The sequence below is a fragment of the Alligator mississippiensis genome, chromosome 2, assembly GCF_030867095.1.
Source record: "Alligator mississippiensis isolate rAllMis1 chromosome 2, rAllMis1, whole genome shotgun sequence".
NCBI classification, from domain to species: domain Eukaryota; kingdom Metazoa; phylum Chordata; order Crocodylia; family Alligatoridae; genus Alligator; species Alligator mississippiensis.
Window position 1 is genome coordinate 265,510,630 of NC_081825.1, and position 18,355 is coordinate 265,528,984.

The window sequence follows — 18,355 nt, forward strand, 5'->3', positions numbered from 1 at the left end:
TCAGACCAAAGTAGAAAGCATACTCTCCATTGATCACCACTTTTACCTGGTGTTTCTATGCACTTAAAAAGATAAAGACCTTGAGGTTTATGGCCTTATTTTTCTTGTACTTTGCTCTGCTTATCATGTGATACACCTAAAGCTCCCTTGCAACAGTTTAGCAAGGTAATTGTGAAACTGCCAAGACAAAAAAAAATTATCTTTTGGACTGGAGGTGTGGAAAACACAGTAGCACTCCTTGACACTGTGGCATTGTAAAAGAATAGCTCCTAAAAGTGTTGGTAACTCCCTGTCAGCTGATAGACTATTTCCTAACTCTGTCCTCTCACTCTACATCAGCTACTCCATGGTTTTAACTCCTTTTTCCTAGGTGGGTGCAAACAAAAGTCAAGGGGCAAGAACTGAGAAGATGAGTGCATTTGTTTCATTCTAACTCAGACTACAAGCATTGCCCTTTCCTAAGCCTCAAAAGTCCCAAAACACCACTCCAAGCCTGCGGTTTAAATTGTGATCTAAGCTCATGTCAGCAAAATGGGACACCTGGCTGAGTTTCATGAACAGCAACGCCAAGGAGGAGAAACAAGGTTTTTTTCTCTCAGGCTGATTGTGGTTGATTCCTTTCTTTTTCTTATTAAAGGAATAGGCTGAAAATGGGGTGAGAACATTGCCCTAGTTGGAAAGCAAAGGAAATATGTTGCCAGCTTTGCATGGCTCAGCGGCGACTGCACATACCCTGGCATTGCCTGGAGGTTTCAGTGGGAAGCTTGTCTTATTCCAGGTTTTCAGACCTCCAGCCCTAGTTAGATCTGGCTGAATATTGTGCACCTAGCTTTCAGGGCTTATTAAAGCATACAGATCATGTTGAAGTTTGACCTACCCTACCTCTCCCCACTCGGGAGGAGATAGAGGAAAGGAGAGCAATAGGATTTGTGAAAGTTGTTATGATAATTAATTGTGAGCTGATACCTGGGGCGCTAATCAACCCAACTTCCGATTCATTAATCAGGTTTAAAGCATCAGGAACAGAGTGTTATGAGACTAAAGCAGAATAATCCCAAAGCCTTGGGGGACTGCAGTTCACATGACAGGCATGTATGTGAACTCCCTGCTATGGGAGTGAGCACGTTATGTGAGACATTACACACACGGTAGGCCCTGGCATGCTCTACTTTCCGAGCATGTTATTTTATATAATTAAAATTAAATTCTTCAGAATTCTTTTCTTTCATCAAATAGCTAAGAAGATTGGGAGCTGGACTGATATTTTCTGACAACGGTGACCAGCAAAGACTTCCTGCTTTTGAGGTATTTTTCCTTTCCTGACTCATGCATTTCCTGTCAAAGTTTGGCATATGTTGATTTGCCGCCACTGCCTACTCCCCTAAGATATAACCAGTTCTTCTCTGGGTTCGACATTAGTGTGCTTTCCCACTGCTCAGTCGCTGCACTTTACATCAGCAATGCAAAGTCTTCAATAGATCATGCCATCTCTCTCAAGGTCTTCTCAATATAAAGTAATAAAAACATGCTTTCAATTTTATGGTGAAACAAATTGCTATTACATTCTTTCATTCTGCTGAGTCTACTAACAAAGGCAACTTGTTATATTGTTTATTACTACTTTTAGTTCAGAGTAAGAACTTCACCCATAAGTACCTTAAGTACTTACATTAAAGGCAATGAAATACTATGATTAGAACAAGGGGGACATAGAGGAAGATCTCCTGGGTTCTGTTCCTGTTTTAGCCAGTGGCTCACAGTAAGACTTCTGCAAGTCACTTCACATGTGCAAGTTACTCCACATCTGTCCAACTTTCACAAATCCTATTTCTGCTCAGTTTCCACAGCTGTACTTGCCCACCACATGGGAAGCATGAGGACTAAGTAAATTACTGGTTTGACCTTTCATGAAGAAACCTATAAAAGCAATATGAATATTAAAAAATGTTGCAGACATACTAACCCAGTGAGATGACTCAGTGTGCAAAATGCAAGCTGGTATACTAAAGAATTTCACATATAGTACTACATTATTTGATTTATGAAGGATTTTCACTTCGTCAGAAAGTACTTGGTACACAAGCTTAAAATTAAACGTATAATAATGATTAAGGCTTTAAAAAGATGTATAACAGAAAACACAAACAAATATTAAACAGACAAATGGAGCCTTGAAAAGTGGGCCTTTAAATCTCATCCAAAACTTGGCTACCAGCATGAAATCCTCTCTCAGAGGGAAGAGCAAAGACACAGTACCACCTAGCACTGTGCACAGTACCACCTAGCACTAGCTACTGGTGTGTGTTCCCCCCACATCACTCTGTGGCACAGCTACTTTTTAGCATTGTACTGTGGCCTTGGTGGCAGTACTAACTGCTGGGGAAGATCACTTCCATGCAGCACAAAACAATGGATTGCTCCAGAAGTCAGCCACATTTTTGGTTGCAGACTTTTGGATCTTTCAAAAGAAGATGTTTTAGATAGATGGACAGCAGAGCTAAATCAGCCTCCTAGTTTTACTTTAGTGACAGGTAAAATCACCCAAACCAACCTGCATAATTATGGATGCATCATAGGATTGAGATCTTAGTCAAGATGGCCACCTGGGTTTTACATTCCACTAAAAAAACCCAACTGTGTTTACTGGCTTAATCAAAAGAAGTAGGCAGAGTACTGATCTTTTTTGGTTAAGGAGGGTCCTTCCTCCCCAGTCCCAACTTTACTCAGAACCACCTCCTGCAAAACCAGCCAGACATTAACACCTGCCTGCTGGGCCTTATTTGTTTCTGGTCCTTCTAAGCCACGGGATGATATATTCTCATTTCTTTTACCAATGGCTGGTGGTGGGTGGCCTCTCCAGAAGGGACACTCTGGGTAGGTCTATACGTGTTGTTACTCTCTCAGCTACCTTACAAGTGTATTGTTTCTGACCAAAACAGGCGCCAGAGAAATAAGACCTCTTGCAGAGGGTCATTAAATACACAGCCACCCCATCATACTCTCTGCTTCCCACAAAATAGGACTGTCAGTTCAGTTTCTTTCTCTTCTAATGTCTTTCCCTTCCAGAGGGGAAAAAACCTATGCTCTTCCAGTGATCCCAGCTGATTCACTGTGTGTCACCTGTGCTAGGCCCCATTCTGCAATGTAGGGGTTTGTATTTTTTATTGCCTGCGCCCACTTCAGAAGAGGAGCACCTTTCACCAACTCTGGAGGGAGGCTGATCCTCTTTCTTTCAGATTCACATATGGCCACCAGCATGATGTCTTTGTAATCTCATTGCCAGAGTACTGCAATGCATTTGCTGCCCTTGAAAACCATCCACAAACTGCAGCTAGGACAGAAAGCAGCAGCCTGCCTTCTGGCAGGGATGGGTTGGCCAGGAGAACACAACTCCAGAGTCCGTACTGGCTCCTACTAGCTTATCAGCAGGGAGCCTCTTTTTCTCTGTTTAAAAATTACAAATTCTGTAATTAAAAAAAACCTGCAAATTCTCTGATTAAAAACCCAAAAATCTGCAAATAAAACAAAACACCAATATACAGAAAAAGTTCTGTTATCTGGCATCTTACAAGCCAGCATGCTCCACTAACCGCCATGCCGGTTTGTAAGATAAAGTGAAACCAGAAGTGCCCACTGTGGCACTTTCGGTTTCTCCGAGACCCCATGACTCGGGGCAAAGCAGCCAGCGCTGCCGAGCCCCCAGGGCCCGAGGGCATAACAGGCTGTGCAAGACCTGCCTCCATGAACCGCAGGGCCTGTGGGGCCCTGTGGGACAGATGGCAATGTGGCGGGAGGGGTGGCAATGCCACGGGAGGGGCAGAGGGATGCCCCAGACAAGGTGAGAGAAGCAGTGGCTAGGGCCGCTCAATTAACCGGCATATTTTGTTATCTGGCATCCCCCGTTCCCGGGGGATGCTGGATAACAGAGCTTTTACTGTATGTGTGTATATCTATACCAGGTGAGGACAATGTTTTATTGGTGCAGCAGGCTCACGTTTCAGAGCTTGGGTTGAGTCCCAGGCTTGAGATCCTTCTGTTTTGATTGGTGGAGCCCATCCACCAATCAGGAGGCAGCAGGAGAAATAAAGTCATGCCCCTTTCCTGAGGGGAGGGGGAGAAGAGCTCCTCTGGACCTGATTAAAGACTGTAAACTGTCAGGTCTGGAAGACTTCAGGGGCGGAGCCCTGGAGCGTATAAAAGGAGCTGCGTGCCCAGCGCGAGGGGCAGATGCAGTGAGGGACTTAAGAAGAGTGAAGCCAAGAAAAGCTGGGGAGCTCTCCCTCAGTGAGCAATAGGCCCAGGGCTCCTGAAGCTGCCACTGGAGGAACAGCCCTGGGGAGCAGTGCGAGACCGCTTGGGCTGTTGACAGCGCACAGGGACGGTGCGCAGAGACCCGGCCTGGGAGCAGTGTGAGACTGCTCAGGCCCATCACAGTGCACAGTTTGGTGCACGGAGCCCAGGCTTTGGGAGCCGCAAGTGGTGGCTTGAGCCTGCAACCCCAGCAGGGCCTTCAGGCCCTCAGTGAGGCAGCTTAGGCCTCATCTCCCAGCAAGCAGCCAGGTCCCATGGTGCACGGGGCAGTGCATGGGCCTGAGCCTTGGGAACCAGAGAGCAGCAGAGGCTGCTTGGGTTAGCCACTTGGCGTGAGGATAGCTGGCCAGAGTCTGAAGGGCATGGGGAAATGGTAGTGCTGCAGTGTGAGGCTCAGCACCCAGGAGCCAGCAGCAGTGGTGCAGCAGCTGAGAGGAGCTGAGCCCTCAGTGCCCAGATCAGGGCACAGGGTGGAGAGGAACCCAGCGGTGCAGGAGAGGCCTGGAGAGGTACTCCAGCACAGGAGACCCCCTTGAGTTATGCCGTGACCACCACCACCTGAGGGAGCGTGAGTCATTGGGCCCTTGGGTCCCACAGGGGAGACTTTTGGGGCAGGGAAAACCCAGAGAAGGGGCTGGGTGAGCAGCGCCCCCCCTCACCTAGTCAAGGCCCTAAGGGGAGGGGCCCCTGGTGCTTCCTGGACACCCCACCAAGAGACCCCATTGGAAGGAGGACTATCAAGGAGGACTATCTCTTGCCATGGGTCATGGACTATATTAAGGAAATAGATGTTATTAAGATTGTTCATGTTTGTGCCTTACATTTTGTGATTGAAATGTATTGTGATGTTGTAAATAGTGTTATTTAGGGTTTGACCTTGGTTTTTGGTTAACGTTCACTGTGTAAATATATGTATATGATAGTTAGTTTTATGTTTATGTATATTATAACTCAACAAATTGTATATTGTTAAGAACTTTGGGCTTGGGCTAACTCTATAGAAGAAAGAGGGATCTGCTCGAAATTCTGACATCCCTCTCACAGCACCCCCTCCTGCCTACCTATCCTATCCTATTGAGAATGGGGCACACCTTTGGGTGTACCCAGGTTACATTGATATATTTACAATTTTAAAGCAAATTAGAAGCCTACCAGTGCCTCAATCACTATAATAAGATAAATTCTAAATGCCAATCAATTTTAGTATTTGATTTTGGGGGTTTTTTTTATCATGGAAAATCAGAGCTCCCTCTGCATCCTGGTGAGCTAAGGGGGCAGGTCCAGGCCCCTCACTCCCAAGCCACAGCCCCCAGCCCTGTTGGTGCCCTCCATTCCCCACCCACAGCCAGGCCTTTGGGGCCAGCAACCCAGGTCTGCAGCCCCTTGCCCTCCCCCTCCCCTGAAGTAGCCCCCAAGCCCCAGCTTCTGCCCATGGGAGGTGGTGGCTGCTGCAGCGGAGCAGAGAGCAGAGCTAGAGCAGAGCAGAGAAGGCTGCCTGCTGTGGGCTCAGGCTCCCTGCCCTGCTGCTCTCCCCCCTGGGGCCTCCACAGCCTAGCAGATGGAACCTGGCAGGGCAGGGTGGAGTGGGGTGGAGCGGGGAGGTGGTGCTGCCACTGCGAGCCCTATGCTGCCTTGGCAAGGTGCCTCCTGCCCACCCAGCAGCAGCGAAGGGCACAATTCCACGTCACAGCACCCAGTGTTGCCAGGTGGGCAGAGGGAGCCCTGCCAGGGTTGCGTGGGGCTCGTGGTGGTGGCATTGAACTTTCTCGCCCCGCTCTGCCCTGCCGTGCCAGGTTCTGCCTGCTGGGCTGTGGAGGCCCCAGGGGGAAAGGCAACACAGCGGGGAGCCCAAGCCTGCAGTGGATAGCTCAGCTCTGCCCCATGCACAAATCCAGGGGGCAGGTCCCCACCATTCCCCCTGGGGGGCACACAGTGGTGGGGAGCCAGCCCTCCCCCCACCCCAGATGAGCCACCCACATCTCTGTCCTGCTCCCTGCCCAGGACCTGTAGCTCTGCATTCCAGCCCCAGGCATCACCCAGACTGGGCAGCAGCCCCAGCTCCATCCCTGCTCAACTCCCTCCCTCCCTCCCTATGGGGGCTTCAACCTCTCCCCACCCTGACTTACCTTCAGAAGCTGCTCTCCAGGCTGCTTAGTGGCAATGTGCATGTGTATGTCTGCACATGCGCATGGTGCCCCTTGCCTTAACACCTTCCTCCCACTCCCCCCAGCCCCTTGCAGGCTGGAATTCTGCAAGCCTGCAAGGGGAAATGGCTGTTTCCCACATTTTTCTCCTTTAAAGGAGAAAATCTGGGTTTTACTATGTTTTTCTGTGGCGAATGGAGAACATAGATCCCTGATTGGTCAAGTGAAAGTCAAGGTGCTGGCCTTGACCTACATACCTAAAGGACTGCCTTCTCTCTCCAACCCCCACTGCAGTCCTCAAGGTCATACAAAACCAACCTTCTGCAAATACCATCAGTACGCCAAGTCGGTTTGGTGAAAAACATTTGGGATGTCATTCTCAGCAGCTGCTTCTCAGCTCTGGAACTCCCTCCTTCTTGAGGCCTTCCAAAGCCTGAGCCTGAGCATCTTTTGTAAGAGCTGTAAGATCTTCCCATTTGGGCAGGCATTTAGCAAACAAAGCTAGGCTGTTTACAGGAGTCTGTTTTACTTTGATATACTCATTCCCTTTAAGTTATTCTGTTCTCCTGTTGCTCTCCTGTTCTGTAAATTATTCTTTATTATTACTGCAAGCCATCCTGAGCCTTTGTGGGAAAGGGAGGCATATAAATCAAATAAATAAATACATGCTCAGTTACCAGGCAGAAGGGTGCTCCTACCTTACAGCCAGGCCCTTTTTCCCTATGGTGAGTTCTATGGCAATTTCTTATTGAAGTTTCTGTCTTAAAGTACTGGATGCTCCATGCCTCCAGCATATTATGTCAACATCACTCCCACACCAAACTTCTATGCATTGATTTATAACAGTGGTGCTCAACTTCTTGGACTTACGGGCCAGATGAATGACACAGGGCCCATTTGTGGGCTAGACTGTGCCCTAAGGGCCTGGTGCCATCCCTTCCCACTTCCTGTATACCAGGGTTAGGATCTGGGTGCCCAACACTGCCTCCTCCTGACTCTCATATGCCAGAATTGGGTCCAGGGGCCTGGCACTACCCCTTCTCAGCCCCCAACAGTGAGATTGGGCCCTGGGGCCTGGCAACACTCCCATCCAGCCCTGTGTGCTAGGATCGAGTATCAGATCCAACATGGAGAACCTGGGACTTGCCATGGGTCCAGATATTTGGCAGCAGGGGAGAGGTCCCACTAGCTCCTCCACACCAAATTTCTGGACCCAGGAGGAGCCTTGTGGGCCAGATGACCCTGTGCCATGGGCCATATGTGGCCCATGGGCCAGACAACGAGCACTCCTGATTTATACAATAGAAGGGCAATGGAATGTCTTGGCCCTGGAGCACCAGTTGTTGACTCAAAATGTCTTTTATCTTATTAAAGGCTGCTTCACATTCCTATGTAAAATCCTGGATGTTAATGCCAATGTAAGGTCTGTTAAAGATAAGGTGGGTTTGCAGAGGGAGGTATGAAACGATGAAACTTGCAGGTCCTAGAAATGTTTTCACTTGACTTTTGGTCTTGGGGTCTGTGGTTTGTCCAGAAAGGGTTAATTTTTTTCCTTCCTTTCATCCAAGATATCATCCCTTACGTGACAAACTTGTCCTTTTGCGGGGCTTTCAGTTTCTGGCAGTGACACATGGGCGGCCGTAAGGTAGCAAGAGTGGTGGAGCACATAGCTCATTAATTGCTGGAAGGTGGCTAGTAGGCCTGTGCGAAGCGGCTAGTATTCGCTTCAGATTCGGCTAATTCGGGAGACAGGGATTCGATTAGATGATTCGAATCACTGCCTCAAATTCATTCAGCCGAATCTGATTGGGAGATTCAGCCACATCTCCAAATCAAACTGGCCCCATCCCCCACCTGCTCTTCCAGACCCAGCATTCTGGTACTTAAAAAAAAAAAAAAAAAAGCCCCACACTCACTGGATCCTCCCAGCCGGGGGGGGGCGATCCCCACTGCCCTCCACCATGTGGGGGGGGCTCTGCCATGAGCCCCAAGAAGCCCTGATGGCTACTGCAGCAACCAGTAAGTGTGGGGCTTTTTTTATTTATTTATTTATCTTTTAAAGTGCCTGGATGCTGGGGCAGCCATTGACGGGGCTGGGAGAGTGGGCGGGGGTGGGGAGTGTGCTCAGGGGGCCTGAGGAAGCAGGCAGGGTATGGGGCCTGGCAGGGGTCCCCTCATGGTCCCTGCCCCCTCCTCCAGCTCCCCCCTCCCCCCCTGGTTACCTGCATCGAGTCTCTGTCCAGCTCCCTGCAGCGGCGATTGCCCAAATCTCCGAATTTCCAAATCTTTTCTGAATTTATTCAGAAGCTTCAAATCAATTCGGACTTTTTTATTGGTCTCTCAATTCAATTTGGATTTGGAGATCCAGCTGCCAAATTGGGCCAAATCAAAGCAGCAACTGAAGCTTTGCACAGCCCTAGTGGTTAGGGCCCTGTTCAAACCACAGGGCATAGTGATGTTGAGAAGAAAGGACCCCACAGAGTGACAAAAAACCTTTTTTTTTCTTTTCTCGGTGTAAGGGGTAATGTTTCCAATCTATAAAGACCTGAACTATAGTTAAGGAAAGGAGTAGGAGAGGTCTGGATGGGAGCTTTCTGGAGAGAATGGTATGAGACTTTAAAAAGCAGTAATTGGTGAGTTGCTGACAAGGGGACGAATGTAGTGGGAAAGAAAAAGAGAGAGAAACTGAAGAGAATTGGTCAAGAGAACTGGTAGGGCAGAATACCCTGCTGGGCTGAATGTTTGTGTGTCAACTCTTAAGCAAGGGGCAGGAACCAAATCAGTTAGGCAAGATACATCCAGAAAGTGGCCTGATTTCTGGAAGGAGAGTCTCAAAAGTTGCACAGAAGTGCAACTTACAGGCCAAACAGTCTAGAAAGCAAAATACTGCAAGGAGGCCCTTTTGCAGATATACTGAAGTAACAACAACAGGAGAAGAGTTGCCAGAAATGGAATGATTGCCAGAAGGATATAGGCTCAAGAATATGGTTACAGGAATCACAGTGATTGATAACTCTCAAGTGGATGACTTAGTTGGATACAAATGAACTGGAGAACTGCTTGATCACAGTCTATCTTGGGCAGTTTAATGAAATGATTTACTTCAAGGAATCTGCTGGTAGTGGGATTTTCACTAACAAAGTAGCCCAGGAATCAGAGTGTGAATTGGATTCTGAGTGAAATAACATTTCTTTCCAGGGTAAGGTAGGAGATAGCTATCAGGCTGACACACACACTGCAAGAAAAGAAACAATATGGTTGGCACCCAAACTGTATGGAAAACTGAAACAGGCCTCATCTTTATTGATGTTGTTGTTAAAGGACACCACCTGTACTGGGTGATATGTTAATAGATTGTGGTCTTTTAGGAATTAAAACAAAATTGATCATCTTATCTGGCTTGGGGACCAGCATCCGAGTCAGCACTACAGACTTTTTGAATTTTTAGCATTGCCTATGCTTCATGCTCCATGGGTCTCTGGAGTTTACCGGGCATTCAGCAGATCTTATTACTTAAGCTTTGTTCTGAGGCCAAGGGAAGCACTGGCCCCAAACAACAAAGAAAAAACCCAGGTGTTACATGATTTATGAAATTCTTGGCTTGTCTTCATAAGCATGAGGCAAGATCCATCATTACTAGGATATCACTGAGGTCACCAACCTCCAAGGAGGTACTCTGAGATCCATGAATATGCTTGCTACACATTTACATAATAAATTTGCCTCTTTTGCTCCACCTTTATAATTAGTCAAATGACTTAATGTTGGCTGTTACAGGTTCTGCTATTTACTAACATTTTTTTTTCCAGGAAAGTGGGTCATGGGGGGAGGGGGTAGGTGGGAATGGAGGAATTTAATAGAGAATTCCCAGGTTGGTAAACTCTTTCCCTGGTTGGTTATAATGGCTAGGCAGAGTCTAGTAGGCCTTGAGGAGGTTCCATAGGAGCATTATTCCATAGGATTCAGGCATTTCTAGTTTAACTAATGATTTCCTGCCTGTAATTATATCAAATGATCTACTGTAGTCCAGATAATCCCATGTTGTATTTATCTTGTTTTCCATTTATAAATACACTTTTTTAATTATTATTTTCTTCACAATGTGTTGAACTAGTGGAATGTCTCACAACAGGAGCTTCCTTTATTTTTACAGCAGTCATTTGAAATCCTACTGAAGTTGGACACACCTGGGGTTTAAACTCCACAAAAATCTTTAATTGGTAAAAGTCAAAAGATGCAGTCAGAGTTAGGTCGCTGGATCATCCCGACCTTACCCAGCCCTCCAACTACTATCCCATGGTTCTCATCCATGTGGGCACACATGACATGGCCAGGAGTAGTCTGAGTTCTATCATGAGTGACTACAGGGCTGTGGGGGCTAGATTGAGGAAGGTGGGGGCACAGGTAGTTTTTTCACTGATCCTCCCAGTCAGCAATTATGGTTAGTATCATGATACCTGCATCAAATAAGTCAACCTGCAGCTCTGGACTTGGTGTCATCGTGCAGATTTTTACTTCTTTGCCCATGATTTGCATGGAAGGGGCATCCTGGGATGTGATGGTTTTCATCTCTCTTTGAAAGGTAAGAGTCTGTTCTCTTAAAGGTTGGCTGATCTCCTATTCAGGGCTTTAAACTGGGTTCATCGGGGGATGGGGATGCAGACGACAGAGAGAAACTAGGATCAATGAACCATAAGCCATGCACTGGAGCAGCCCACATGAATACTAAGGGGCCCAATGGGCATCAGGACAGGGGGGCACCAAGGGCACCTATCGGGGGGCTTAAGTATCTGTATACTAAACTAGGAGCATGGGGAACAAGCAGGAGGAACTCGCACTCCTGATTGCAAACAAGAACTTTGACTTGGTTGGGCTAACTGAAACCTGGTGGGACCCTACCCACAATTGGGCAGTAAGCATTGAGGGCTATAGGCTGTACAGATGTGATAGAGTAGGGAGAAAAGGGTGGGGTGTTGCTCTCCATGTTAAGGAGCAATATACATCTTGCATAATCAAGATGGGATCAGAGGAGGGGCAAATTGAGGTATTGTGGGTCACAATACAAGGGGGTCAGAAGGAAAGGGACTTGGTAGTGGGGGTCTACTATGCGCTATCACATCAGGAGGATGAACTGAACCCAGAATTCTTGACAGCTCTCAGAGGTCAAGGGACATGGTAGTCATGGGTGACCTAAACTGCCCTGACATCTGCTGGGAGGAGGAGTCAGCTAGATCCAACCATTCACGTAGATTTTTAGCTTGCATACAAGACCTTCACCTAACACAGGAGGTATATGGTCCCACTAGGGGAAACACCTTACTGGATTTGGTGTTGGCTACAGGGGATGACCTGGTAGAGGATCTGCAGACACAAAGCAACCTAGGGAACAGTGACCATCAGTTGAGTGAATTCACTATTCGGCATAGGGTAGGAAAGATAACCAGTAGGGAAGAAGTGCTAGACTTAAGAAGGGCTAAGTTAAGTGTGCTCAGGAGATTAGTTAGTGAGTCACTGAAGAACAGGACCATTTGGTGAGATGGGAGTCCAGGAAGGGTGGCTGTTCCTAAAGGGAGCAATCCTTCAGGCACAGAAGAAGGCTATCCCATCACACAGGGAAGGGGGCAAAGGGGCCAAGAAACCCTCTTGGCTAAACAGGGAACTCCAGGAAAGCCTAGGGGCAAAAAAGGAGGCATATAGGCTGTGGAAGCAGGGGGTAGCTACCAAGGTGGAGTATACCTACCTGGCCCACACTTAGTTAGAAAGGGCAAAGCAGAAATGGAATTTAGGCTGGCAACAAAAATTGAAGACAATCAAAAGTCCTTCTTCAGGTATATAGGGAGTAAAAGGAAAGTGCAGGGTAGCACAGGACCCCTACAGGACAAACTAGGGCAATTAGTGACAGTTAGGGGGCACAAGGCTGAGCTCTTCAGTGAGTTTTTTGCTTCTAGAATCCTGAACATGGATCAAGATAAATCTCCCAACTGGATCATAGACAGGCAGAAAAGGGACACCAGCCCACCAACTGTTAGTGACGACTTGGTGAAGACACACTTGGAAGGACTGGAAGTGTTTAAGTCAGCACGCCTGGATGATCTTCATCCAAGAGTGTTGAAGGAATTGGCCAATGTCAGAGCTGAGCCACTGGCATGGCTGTTCGAGCACTCATGGTGCTCAGGTCAGGTCCCAGAAGACTGGAAAAGGGCCAATATAGTCCCTATATTCAAGAAGGGGAGGAAGAAGGATCTGGGTAACTATAAAATGGTTAGTTTCATCTCTATCCTTGGGAAAACCTTTGAAAAAATTATTAAGGCTCACATATGTGGGAGTCCAGCAGGCAAAATAATGCTGAAGGGCAACCAGCACAGATTCATAGCAGGTAGATTCTGCCTGACTAACCTTGTTTCTTTTTATGACCAGGTCACAAAATGCTTAGAGACGCAGGAGTCGAGGTAGATGTCATTTACTTGGTTTTTAAGAAGGCCTTTGATACGGTATCTCATCCTATTTTCATAGATAAACTGAGTGGCTGTGATGTAGATGATTACATGGTCAGGTGGGAGGCAAATTGGCTTAGGGGTGCACCCAGGGTGTGGTGGTGAACAGGTCGGTATCGACCTGGAAAGATGTAGGGAGTGGAGTCCCACAAGGCTCAGTCCTTAGACCTGTGCTGTTCATTGTCTTCATCTATGACTTGGATGAGGGTGTGGAGAGCACTTTGCCCAAATTCATGGATGATACCAAATTATGGGGTAAAGATAACACACTAAAGGGTAGGGAACCCAGGCAGATCTGGACAGGTTGGAAAAGTGGGCAGAACAGAACAGGGTGCAGTTCAACAAAGACAAGTGCAAAGTACCGCACCTGGGGAGAAGGAATCACCAACACACAGGCTGGGGGATGACCTTCTCAGCAGTAGTCAACTCCAAGATGAACATGAGTTGTCAATGTGACAAAGCGATCAGTAAAGCTAACCGCACTTCACCATGCATTAGCAGGTACATGACGAACAGGTCCAGAGAGGTGATACTTCCCTTCTATGTGGCACTGGTCAGGCCGCAGTTGGAGTATTGCATCCAGTTTTGGGCGCCATACTTCAAGAGGGATGTGGACAACTTCAAGAAGGTTCAGAGGAGGGCCACTCATATGGTTAGGAGCCTTCAGACAAAGCCCTACAAGGACAGATTGAGGGACCTGGATCTCTTCAGCCTCTGCAAGAGAAGGCTAAGAGGTGATCTTGTGGCTGCCTACAAATTCATCGGGGGGGAGAGCAAGGAATAGGAGATGCTCTGTTTACCAGGGCACCCCTTGGAGTAACTAGGAACAATGGCCACAAAGTGACGGAGAGATTAGGTTAGACATCAGAAAGAACTTCCTTATGGTAAGGGTTGCCAGAATCTGGAATGGCCTTCCAAGGGCGGTGATGTTCTCCCCCACCTTGGGGGTCTTTAATAAGAGACTGGACAAACACCTACCTGGGATCATCTGACCCCAACACTCTTTCCTGCCCAGGGCACAGGGTCATATTCAATGGTCTACTGAGGTCCCTTCTGATCCAAACATCTCTGAATTTCTGTTGAACCTCTTTGGTTAAGACAGGGAAGATCCTTTCTACTTTGTCCCAGCTTCCCTCAGAATTCTCTCCTGGAAGAAGCAATAGCCCTTCTTACCTAGCTTGCTGGGCCCTGATTGATATCTGTCACCTCCAGCCATTTTCATTAGTAGCATCAGTAACTGACCCCAGGTAGCCTCTCAAGGCAGCTATGGGAGGCCTAAACTTTGTTCTTTTTTCTTTTCCTCCCTCAGAAGGCATATTGTTCAGGCAGGATGTGTGAAAGCAGCAAGGCCTCCAGCAGGGGACATAAAACACATAGAGGTAGCTTCTTCTTGGAGCTCCATCATAGGACATAACTAAGGACTTAGGACTATAGATAAATTTTCCTTCCATGACGGTTTTGCAGGAATATGAGCAATGCCACCCAACTGTAGTAAACAGACTGTTTTAAATAAACACGGTATAAAGAGAAGGATTACTGTAAATGTTCACAGTATATTAAAAAAATCCTCAAGAAATTCTTCCAAGTTTCCTGCTGCTTTAAAAAAACAGAGGAATTGAAAAATATTTTATGTACAAAACCAAAGCTACTCTAACCCCAAAGTTTCAGCCTGTTACCACGTAGTCTGTATAAGTCAAACACAGTCTGCATCCATTACCACAGGGTTATCTGGTTTTGCCCCTTCTGTGCACCCCTACAGTAGTTGAGACATTGGGCCCAGTTCTTCACTGATGTAAGTCAACTGAGTTCCACTGTCTTCAGTACACTTACACCAGTTCACAGCCATTATAGATTTCACTCAGGTTATGTCAGGTACTTGCTCTCATAAACATTCTCTGAAATCCTTCACATTTTTTTTAAAAAAGGTTAGCAACTAACGACAAGAAAGCCATCCCTTTACCTGAAGATAAACAGTGCCAGTGCTGTTTTCATGCTACTCTGCCAACATATCTCCAGTACATTGTGAGGGTCTGTTTCTAGAAGCAGTTTTGGTAGTTCATGTTGGGTCCACATACTTTTAGGCTTCTTTTGTTCTGGGCTTGCTTCAGTCACCATCTCTGGCTGTGGTCCCTCTGGCACATTTCTTGTACACAGAACCCCAGTCTGCTGGGCTTTTTCAGAATCAGGATCCTACAATCTGATTCTATAGTTCCAATACCAGGATTAAATCAATTTACCATACCTCCATCCACTATGAGAGCCTCGTAGCAGATCAAGTACCCCCTTTCTCCTAGGGCTCCATTCCTGTCGGCATGCTGGATTATAGTTTGTCCAGGGTCACATGCCAATCAAAGAAAAGAAATACAAACTTTCTATATCTAAAAGAAATGTCTTTTAAATTTTGAAAACGCAAGAGATGCCATTTTGTACAACAACGATATACATCTTTATGCCATTTCCTGCCTCACTTCCCTCACCATTTATTGGAATTTGGGTCCATTCCCTTTCAGGGTTCCAAGTACTCTTTGCTGCACTGCAATCCCATGGCATGAAGAGAACCTGAAGAAAACTGCAGATAGTTGGAAAAAAAAGACAGGTTCACACAAGTTGCAGCTTCCCTAGTGTTCAGCTATGGCCTGGCCATTCACTTGTCAAGAGTCTTTGAAGATGGTCTCATTCAAAAGTAGACATTCAGACACCATTTTCTTCTTCCTTAATTCAACAGGCACCTCCAAGAAGCAGCTACCTATTTGAGACTAAGTAGCTAAAAAAAAACCACAAAAAAAACCAACAGCAAGTGGGTAAACAGTCACACTTGTAATAGAAATGCAAAAATTCCTCCCCTCTCCATAATTGGTATATTTAAAAACAAACAGAAATTATCCTGGCATCAGGGACCAGAACCCAGAAGGGACACTTTTCTGGGAAGTGGAGGCTGAGGATGGCCTACAACATAGATTAATTGAGTCTCCTGGAGTGTGCTAATTAGTATGCTTCAGCAGGCTCTGCATCACATATATGCATTTTCCCCATGCTTCAAAATGTTGGCAGAGGCACTTTAACTAAAGCTCATCTAACAAGCTGTAGTTCAAGTGCCCTGCCACCATTTTGACATGCAACACTGAATACACGATGTGCAGACGCTTTAATTACAGCAGCTCTTGGAGGCTGTCCCCCCTCGCCTCTACCCTGGAGCATGTGTAAAGATGCCACAGGTGTCCCACTTCGTGGGTAAGTGTACTAATCACTAAGCTATCAGGTAAGTTGTTGCCACTCCCTGTATTCAGGAAAAAATGAGAAGGTGCTATGTTTTATATCTAATTCAATACTGTTATCAGAATTAGGGCGTTCTGGGTCAGATAGGCATCTCTACTTTGTGCAGCCTGAGATGACAGAAACATCTCCTTTACAGGCCTGAAACAGACACCTACTGTCCAAAGAGGAGCAGGAGTTCAGACATACCCCTACTGGCATTCCCTGCTGAGCAACTAAGTAATCTGGATTACCCTTGGGAAACACCCAGGTCTTCTCCATTCACTGTGTAGGAATCCTCTCTGCCTAACCTGTTGATTTGGATCACTGTCTTGGGACAAGGCAGCTAAATTTCAAGTCTGATGCTTCAGTAATTAAACCTGAGGTCAGTTATGGTCAGTCTTTTATTGGCAGAGACAAAACACATATGGCAGGAAGCACAATGGACTGGCAACTGCCACCAAAATCTTTGATGCCTATAGACAATGGACAAGTCAGCGTTCACGAATATTTCTATTGACCAATCTTTTGTAAAAGAAAAGTAAAAAAGAATCATGGCATATATTTAAGCATGATTATTCTATATTCATTTAAATAAATAAAGGGAAAATAGTCCTTCAAGAGTACTTGATACATTTTTGCAATTAGTTGTCACCATTGACAAGGCTGCACTTGCCCGTCTTTATAAGGGAGTCATATCTGAGATTATTGTAGACTCATTTTACATTTTAAATAGGAGAGATTCTTGGTAACAAATGCCACCTTTTCAATGGAGTCTGCTCTGTGTTTTGTTCTGTGTGCACTCATGTCCAGCACCTAGCACAATGGAGTCCAGTCAATGATTAGGCCGCCGTGGTATTATGATAATAGAAACAATATATAACAAAGAGCATGTCCCGGGCAACCTTAACGTTGGTCCCTCTGAGGATTATTTATTACATTTCAACATGATTGTTTCCTTTTAGCTCTTCATAAATTAGAAGTAGCTATCAGCAAAATTCATTAGCTCTCCCTAAAGAGCATCTGAGATTGTAGCCAAGTATCAGCCTTCAAACAATTTTTTTAAATGTAATTTATTTTCCTGCTGCTGCTTTTAATGTGTATATTGGAGGCCTCAGAGGGAACCAAGAAATCCAGTAAGTTACTTATGCATAATATCCAACACCAATTGAAAATAAAAGCCACAAATGAGTTGATAAAAAGTACAATGGCTTTATAGTCTTTTAATGTTATACTGTACATATACCCATTGGCTTATCCAGAAAAAACTTCAGCATTTTTATTTCTGAATCTTTAAAAAGCTGGCAAAAACAGATAAGAGCTTTGAGCTGAAACTTTTCTCTGCTCCACTGCAATATAAAACACCAGCCAACATAAATTATATAAAACAAAAAACAAAAATGGATTTGTACTTGAAATCTGACCTTCAGAAGCAGTGGAAAGATTTTGAAAATGATAGTCTGTTTCTGTGTTTTTTTCCCCTTAGAAGCACTTGAAAACATGTTCATGCTCACACATTACCAACTGCAAACTTACCCCGGGGAAAATCGTTAAAAGAACTGCGATCACTGAAGAGTTGTTCCTTATCTTGTGAAAGAAACAAAAATGAGTTCATTATGTACCTCTGTAGATAATTATCTATCTGCATTACACAAACAGGGAAAAGTGTGTAGACTTGTAGTAATAATAACTTAAGCTCTTAGGTGTACCTTTCACTCCAAAAGCACATTACATGTACTCTAAAAAGACTCAATTTATCATACAGGTGACCCCAAGCTGGAAATCTCTTTCAACGGGAATCCTGATTACATTTGTTGGGGGGGTACCTCGCCATGGATAACTAATGTGCCCTCCCTGATCCATATTCTAACATAGAAAGTATCAACTACTTAACAATACACGAAAACACTTGGTTGGAGGAAGAAAATGAAGAGGAATTCCATAACCAGTTGGAACTGCAGAAGGCAGGCAGAATGTATGGAATAATTAGAGATATGAAAAGTTAAACAATTAAATGCTTAACCAATAAGCATAGTGATAATTGGTTAGCTTACCAGTTATTGTTTATTGTGGGGTGGGGCACAGTCTGGCAGGGAAGGAAGCAACAGGAAGCCACACAATGCCCCAGCAGGAAAAAGAAGGCAGCAGGGAAGG

The 18,355-nt window shown here is 45.8% G+C and overlaps 1 long non-coding RNA gene across 1 annotated transcript; it reads right to left on the bottom strand.

The window, feature by feature from the left end:
- Nucleotides 1-14,427: 14,427 nt before the first annotated feature.
- LOC109281011 (uncharacterized) lies at nt 14,428-18,355 on the bottom strand. The gene is made up of 3 exons (XR_002087521.2): nt 18,256-18,355; nt 17,738-17,788; nt 14,428-15,713 (listed from the first exon to the last, which is right to left on the bottom strand). It is a non-coding gene; the product is annotated as an uncharacterized LOC109281011 (long non-coding RNA).